Consider the following 7,731-nt stretch of genomic DNA (forward strand, 5'->3'; position numbering starts at 1 on the left):
ATAGTGACCCATAGGACAGAATAGAACTGCCTCATAGGATTTCTAAGGATGTCATATGCATGTGAAAGTTGGACAATAAATAAGAAAGTCTAAAGAGCAATCAATGCCTTTGAATTGTGTTGGTGAAGAATAATGAGTATTTTATTAATTACTATTCTATGAACTGCAAAAGAATAAACAGATCTGGCTTTGAAGAAATGAAACTAGGGTGCTCCTTAGAGGCAAAGATGGCAAGACTTCATCTCACATACTTTGGGCATATTCCTGTGAAAAGACTTCATGCTTGTAAAGTAGAGGGTGATTGAAGAAGGGGAAAGCCATGAAGGAGATGGATTGACAATGGCTGCAAAAATAGACTTAAAGCACAGCAGTGTTTATGAGAGTAATGAAGACTGGGCAAGTTTTCTTCTGTGGTACACGAGTCACTATGATTGCAAATTGAGACTACATCACCTAACAACAACACAGCATCATTGAAGAACCAAGAAAACAAAAGAATCAAGAAAATTGCATTTAAGGATTGAGCGGAAGTTGTGAAAAACTGTGTTAGCTAGAGGTTGTCAGAATATGGCCCTGCACACACTCTGTTAAAACACTTGTGAAAAGGACCAATCATTGACAGGTCCTACCTTCTCATCTACTGATTCAGGTAATCTTGGCGTAAGTCCCAGCAATGTAAGTCTTTAAAAGATGTGTGGTGATTCTCATGTATGTGGCAGTTTGAAAACCACTGCTCTATTTGAAACTTTTCCTCAACAGGCATGCTGTTTTGATTACTAGGGCTTTGTAGTAGATTTTGAGATTAGGGAGTGTGCTGCCTCCCACTTTGTTTTCATTTTTCACTAGAGTTTTGCGTATTTGAGGTCTCTTTATTTTCCAAAGTTGAAAGTTGCCTTTTCTATTTTCTTGAAGAACGTCATCAGTGTCTGTATTGAGACTGCATTGAAGCTGTAGATTGCTTTTGGTAGGATTGACACTTCCTATATTTGTTGTTATATACTATCAAATTGGAACTGAGCTGACTCTCTAGTGTTTTACAGAGGCAGTAAATTGCATGGAGGATTGTCCACCTTTATCTCACAGAGCAGCTGTGAACATGGTATAATTTCCCAATTATTGTTGTTGTTATGTGCCATTGAGTTGCCTGCAACCCTATATACAACAGCTCTGAAGCCTGCCCTGTCATAAGCCAGTCTCACTGACTCTAACACACCTCCCCCTATGACCCCAGTTACTGTGTCAATCTGTCTCATCTGGGATTTTCTCTTCTGTGTTGTCTTTCCACCCTTCTGAGCATGATATCTTTTTCCAAGGGCTGGTCCCTCCTGGACACATGATTCAAAATCCTAGACTCCAAGGTGAAACTTGGTTTTACCCTTTCCAAGACAGACCTACTTGTTTTCTTGGCAGTACATGTTATGTTCAAGACTCTTCTCCAGTACCACAACTCACAGGCATTGATGTCTTTTTTGTTTCTTTTATTAGTGTTTTGTAAGTTTCTTTACATAGGTCTTTTGTGTCTTCTAGTTAAGTTTATACCTAAATAGTTCATCTTGTGTTTGCCTATTGTACTTGGTATTGCTTTACATATTTCTTTTTCAGTGTGTGTGTGTTTTTTTTTAATACTACTATAGAGAAATCAGACTGATTTTTGAATATTGATCTTGTATCCCGACACTTTACTGAATTGGTTTCCTATGTCTAACAAACAGTTTTGCATATAGATATAGTTTAGCCTCCTCTTTGGATATCTCTTATTTCCTTCTCTTGCTTTATTTTTCTAGCTAGAACTTCCAATCCAGTATTGACTAGGAGTAGATATAGTGAGCATTCTTGCCTGGTCTGTATTTGCAAGGGGAATGCCTTTAGTCTCTTTCCACTGAGGATGATGTTGGTTGTTGGTTTTGTGCATACGCTTTTAATTATGTTAAGGAAATTGTTCTCTGTTGCTGTTTTATTGAGTATTTTAATCAGAAAAGGGTTCCAAATTTTGTCAAAAGGCTTTTCTACATCAGCTGAGATGACCACGTGGTTTTTATCCTTTGGGTTACATGGATTGTTTCTCTTCCCTTGAACCATCCTTGCATTTCTTCTATGAGTCCCACTTGACTATGATGAATTATTCTCTTTATATACTGTTGGATTCTATTGGATAAGATTTTATTAAGGATTTTTGCATCTATGTTGATGAGGCATATTGGTCTATAGATTTCTTTTTTTGGTCTTGTCTTTACCTAGTTTTCATATTAGGGCAATTCTTGCTTCATAGAATGAATCTGAGAGTGTTCCTGTATCCTTAAATAATTTAAGTAGAATTTGTGACAGTTCTTTTCTGAACGTTTGGTAGACTTTGACCACTAAGCCATCAGGACTGGAGCTGTTTTGGGGATGGGGTAGGGGATATTTTTAATGAACTGGTCAATGTCTTCTTTTGTGATAGATCTATTCTACTCTTGTCAGTATCAATTTGAATATGTGAATTTCTAAAAATTTATCCATTTCTTTTTGGCTTTTCAGTTTGTTGAAGTGTAGCCTTTTTAAAAATAATATTTTATATTGGTTTGCTCACAAAACTTATGTATATTTGTTTTGCACTGTTTTTCATTTATAATGTGTTTCATAAAATCATTCCTATATATTATGTTTTATAAAATCAATCACCATTGGGCCTTGCTTTTTACAATATTCCAATACTATCCTTTTAATTTCAGTTGGTTCTGTTGTGAAATCACCCATTTAGTTGCTTATTCAAGTTATTTGTATCCTTTCTTTTCCTTTGTTCAATTTGCCAATAGTTTGTCAATTTTTTAAACTTCATTTTTTTGAAAAACAAAATTTTATTTTAATTGTGTTTTTAACAAATATTTACAGAGAAGTTAGATGTTCATTTATTCATCCTTGTATGTTTTATTCCCTTGTCCTTCTCTCCTCTCCCCTAATTAACTCTTTTTTTAAAAAAAAATTCATTTATTGTTGCACAATTACCTACCTTACCCCACCCCTCACCCCCCACCCCATCCTTCCCAGTCCTCTTTGCAATGATATGTCTCTTATTTGGGGCTATTTATGTATGTATAATGCTGAATTATATATTAATTTTATGATTTGTCAATTTTATTGACCTTTTTGAAGAATCAACTCCTGATAGTTTCAATTGTTTTTCTGTTTTCTCTTTCATTTATTTCTGCTTTTGTTTTTATAATTTCCTTTCTTATAGAAGTTTTGGTGTTTGCTTGCTGTTGCTTCTCTATTTGTTGGAGATGTTGGATTAAGTGGTTGGTTTTAATTCTTTCTTCTTTTTGATGTGTTTGCTTATTGCTATGAACTGACCTCTGAATACTGGTTTTGTTGTATCTCAGAGGTTTTGATATGTCGTGTTTTCATTATCTTTCTTTTCAAGAAACATTTAAATTTCATTTTTCTGTTTCTTCTGTAACCCAATAATAATGAAGCACACTGTGAGTTAGTTTCCATATGGATGACTTTTTTCTTTTAATTTCTAATTTTGTAGTGTTGTGGTCTGAGGAGATGTTTTGTAATATTTCAGTGTTTTTTAGTTTATTGAGGCTTGCGTGTTGTCAATTCTGGAGAATATTCGTCATGACTGGAGAAAAATATACATTGAACTTTCCTTGGTGAAATATTTTTTATATACATCTTTGAGGTGGAGTTTGTAAATTGCATAATTTAGTTCTTTTGCATCTTTGTTGTAGTTTTTTCTAGTATTCTTATCTTTCCGTGAGAATGATGTGTTAGAGTCTCATACTACTATTTGTAATGTTGTCTATTTCTTTCTCCAAGTCTGTTGATATTTTGCATACTTTATAGTTCTATCATTTGCTGCATAGATATTAATTAAAGTTATTTACTCTTCCTTTATAGTGCCTTTGAGCACCATGTAATGTTTTCCTTGTCTTTTTCCTGATTTTTGTCTTAAAAGTCTATTTTATCAAAGATTAGTGTTGTCACCTTGCTTTATTTTTGTTATCATTTCCTTGGTATGATTTCTTCCAACCTTTGATTTTTAGTCTATTTTTCTCTTCTTTTCTTAGCTATGTCTCTTCTCAACCGCATGTTAAGGGTTTGGGTATTTAAATTCATTCCGCTGTTCTTTCGCTTTTAATTGCTGCATTTAAGCCATTTACATTCAGTGTAATTATCAATAGGAAGTTTTATTGATGCCATTTTGTTGAGTTCTTTTTTTGTGTTGTTGCTGGCTACGTTAGCACTCTATTTTTCTGTGCTCTCTGTATGTGGAGCACTTTCTTTGTTATTTCTTGTAAAGTTGGTCTTGTTCTTATGAATTCCTTTAGAGCCTGCTTTTCTGAGAATCCAGGGTTTTCTAAGCAGTTCCTTCATATTTGAGGGACAGTTTCACAAATTAAAGGATACAAGATTTTCAGTTGGAACTTATTTTCTTTCAGCCTATTTATGTCATTCCACTGCCTTCTTGCTTACATGATTTCTGTTGAGAAGTTGCAACTTAATCTTACTGATTCTCCTTTTAGGTATCTCTTTGTTTTTCTAAGAAGCTATTAGAATTCTACCCTTGTCTTTGATTTTGGAAAATTTGACTACTATATGTCTTCATGTTTTCCTTTTGGGATCTATCTTGCTTGGGTTTTGCTCAGCTTCTTGTATGTATATTTTCTTAATTTTCATGGTACCTGGAAAATTTTCTTCCAGTATCTCTTACATAAATTCCTCAACTAATTTCCGCTCCCCCCCCCTTCCTATTCTGGAATTCTAATCACACATATGCTATTTTTATAATGTCTTCAATTTTCCTTCTTTCTTGTGTCTGCATTTTCTTCTATCCATTTACTGCTAAGGGCCATGCCTTCTGTTTCACTGATTCTGTGTTCCATTTCTTAAATTCTGCTCTTTCCCCCTTTCCTACAAGTTAATAAATAGCTTCTGTAATGTCCATCTTTTATTTTGGATTATCTTTCTATATTTTTCTATGGTTTCTAGTATCCCGTTGATTGTATCTGTTGTGTCTTGTGATGATTTAAAAATTATTTGTATTTTTTTTGCTTGTGGCTTCACCTCTTCTATCCTTTGAAATTTCTTGAGCACCATTGTTCTGAATTTCTCCTTGGAGTAATTCATTAGCTTTCCTCCGGGTATTCTAGCCTCCTTTTTTTTTGGTAGTGGCTTGGTTTGTTGTTTTTTTTTGTGGACTTTGATGCTTCCAGGGTTGGTGGTTTTTTGTTTGTTTGTTTGTGGGGTCTGCTGCTTCTAGGACATTGTAGTGACATTGTTGTAGGGGGTTTTTTTGTGGGTTTTTTTACTTCCTTTCTTCTTGGCATATGTGGCATCTGATGGGGTGTCCATGTAGCTTTCTGAGGTCTGTATGCAGTGATGTCATTTTAAGGGGTGGTGGTTGTTGTTGGTTGTGTTCTAAACTGGTCAGCTGGTGTTGACAATGACTTTTAATCTAAAGGCATGTAGGTGTTCTAGCTCAGTGTGTTGGGGCTTCATAGTGAGGATGATGCTCCAACAAGCTCGCTAGTGGGGTGACTGAGCTGATACCTTTCCTGTTGCCCCTTGCTGAAGAGGTCTTTGAGCTTCTGCCTTGAATTTCTGAGTCTCTAACTCTCTTTGAATCAGGGGCTCCCTGTGTTTCAGTCAGAATCTCTCACCTCTGAATAAATTCCTTAGTTACTGGGAATTTACACTGTGGACCCAGGTGAGGGCAGTTTGAGGTCTCTGTGGGTGGGGATCTAGACGCCTACTCCAAGCAGTGCATGCATCCTGGGCTTTTCCCTTTGATCCTCAGCAAAGTCATCTGGTCAATACGTGCCAGTGTCCCTGAGAGATCACAGGTTGTGGATCACTATACTAACTCAGTTTCTGAAGATGTTAGTGGGTGTGCTTTTTGCCATAAGGGGGCTATTCTTTCTGTCGGAAGAGACACACTTAAGTTCCGCATGTGCTGAGCTTTCCAGAGTGTAACTGAAGGTGGAAGGGAAGTTAGGTAATTGTGCACCAATGAATGGATATGGAAAAAAAAAGTGAATTGGGGGAGGGAGGAAAGAGGATGGGGTGTAAAATGTAAAACAGTGAATGAACAGAAATCTAACATCTCTGTAAATGTTCGTTAAAATCACAATCAAAATAAAATTTTATTTATTTATTTATTTTTAAAGTTGGCTTTATTGAGTTCAGGGCATCTCCTTGCCATTTTGGCCTGCTCACCGTGGAGGGGAGGAAGGTTATTTCTGAGGTAGGCCCTCCTGCAACCTACCCATTTCGATGCAAGTCCCTTTGTATGGTCATCCACACGCAGTGGGGAGAAAAAGTCCTCTGTTCTCTATGGTGGAGATTGCTGCTAAGACTACTTTATTTCTCTGTCTTTTCATGAAGGCTGAGCTCTGTCTAGATGCAGGTTTGCTTAAAGGACATTCACTCATATTTTCATTCTTCTTTCTGCCTGACCTTATTCTTAATAAGTTTCCCCAAATTGCAGGGTTCTCAAATTATCTGTGCTAGGCATTCTCTGGGATTATTTTTTTAATCCCTATGAGAGAAACAGTATGTCTTAGAGAAAGTGCAGCCAGATTGCCCCATAGAGGCAAAGGTGATAAAGCTTGTCTCACATACTTTGCACATGTTGCTAGGAGAGGCTATTCCTTGGAAAGAAACTGACTGGAGAAGTGGACGGTTGGCGAAGGAGAGGAAGATGCTCAACTAGATATATTGACATGGTGACTTCAGCAATGGACAGTGTCAGAGACTGTGAAGATGGCATAAGACAGGGTTCAAATCAAGCATGATGGTTTTGCCAATGCCGCTGCTGCTTCTTCATCTTGTAGAAAATGACCAGCATCACAGCAGTCATCAAGGTGAAGGCCACAAAATAGCCAATGATGATTTTGGTAGCCTTCATGACTTCATCAATTCCTGGCATCCCACTGTTGATGTCAGTCACTAGGATGGTGAATGTTTTTTCTGTTGACCTTGTGCTCTGTGGTGTGAGAGAGGTGGTCACTTTGGTGGTCTCCCAGCCGATCATTGGAGTAGGGCCCATGTTGTTATCTGTGAGCCAAGCCTCATTCTGAGAAGTTTCCATAGTCTCTACTGTTATGGTGGGAAAGTTAAGAGAAGGCTTTTCCTGATGAAATTAACCTCTGCAGCTTTGGTTGCCTAGTGGTTAAGGAGTTATGCTGCCACTCAAAGGCAGATGGTTCAAATCCACTAGCTGTTTCACAGGAGAAAGATGGAAACTCTCCAGTGTAAGTTATAGTCTCTGAAAATCCACTGGAGGGACAGATATGAGTTGGCTCTTCAATAATTCATTAAACTGATTATATTGCACATGCTTTCAAGCCACCAAGAAGACAGAGAAAGCTTCTTATATTGTTGATAAGATTTTTGCTCAATTAAATGCCCTCTATTTATTGGAATAGTAACAACTAGTAGGGAGCACTGGTGGCTTAGTGGTAAGGAGCTGTGTTGCAAACCCAAAGGCATGTGGATTGAATCCACCAGCTGTTCTGCAGGAGAAAGATGGGCAATCTCCTCTCATGCAATGATACTACCTCTGAAAACCTGCTAGAGGGTCAACTGTGAGTTGGTTCGGACTCAACAGTACACAACAACAACAACAGTTTTCATAGACCAAGAATGTCACTTCAAAGAGATTCATAAATGATACTTTGATCTGTTTGGGTTTTGGTTAATATCTGCACTAGCACTAGCCTTTTATACTACTGGCAAAGTGGAAAA

Source organism: Elephantulus edwardii, unplaced genomic scaffold, assembly GCF_000299155.1.
Source record: "Elephantulus edwardii isolate Elephantulus edwardi_28Jun2011 unplaced genomic scaffold, EleEdw1.0 scaffold00135, whole genome shotgun sequence".
In the NCBI taxonomy this organism is placed as follows: Eukaryota; Metazoa; Chordata; class Mammalia; order Macroscelidea; family Macroscelididae; genus Elephantulus; species Elephantulus edwardii.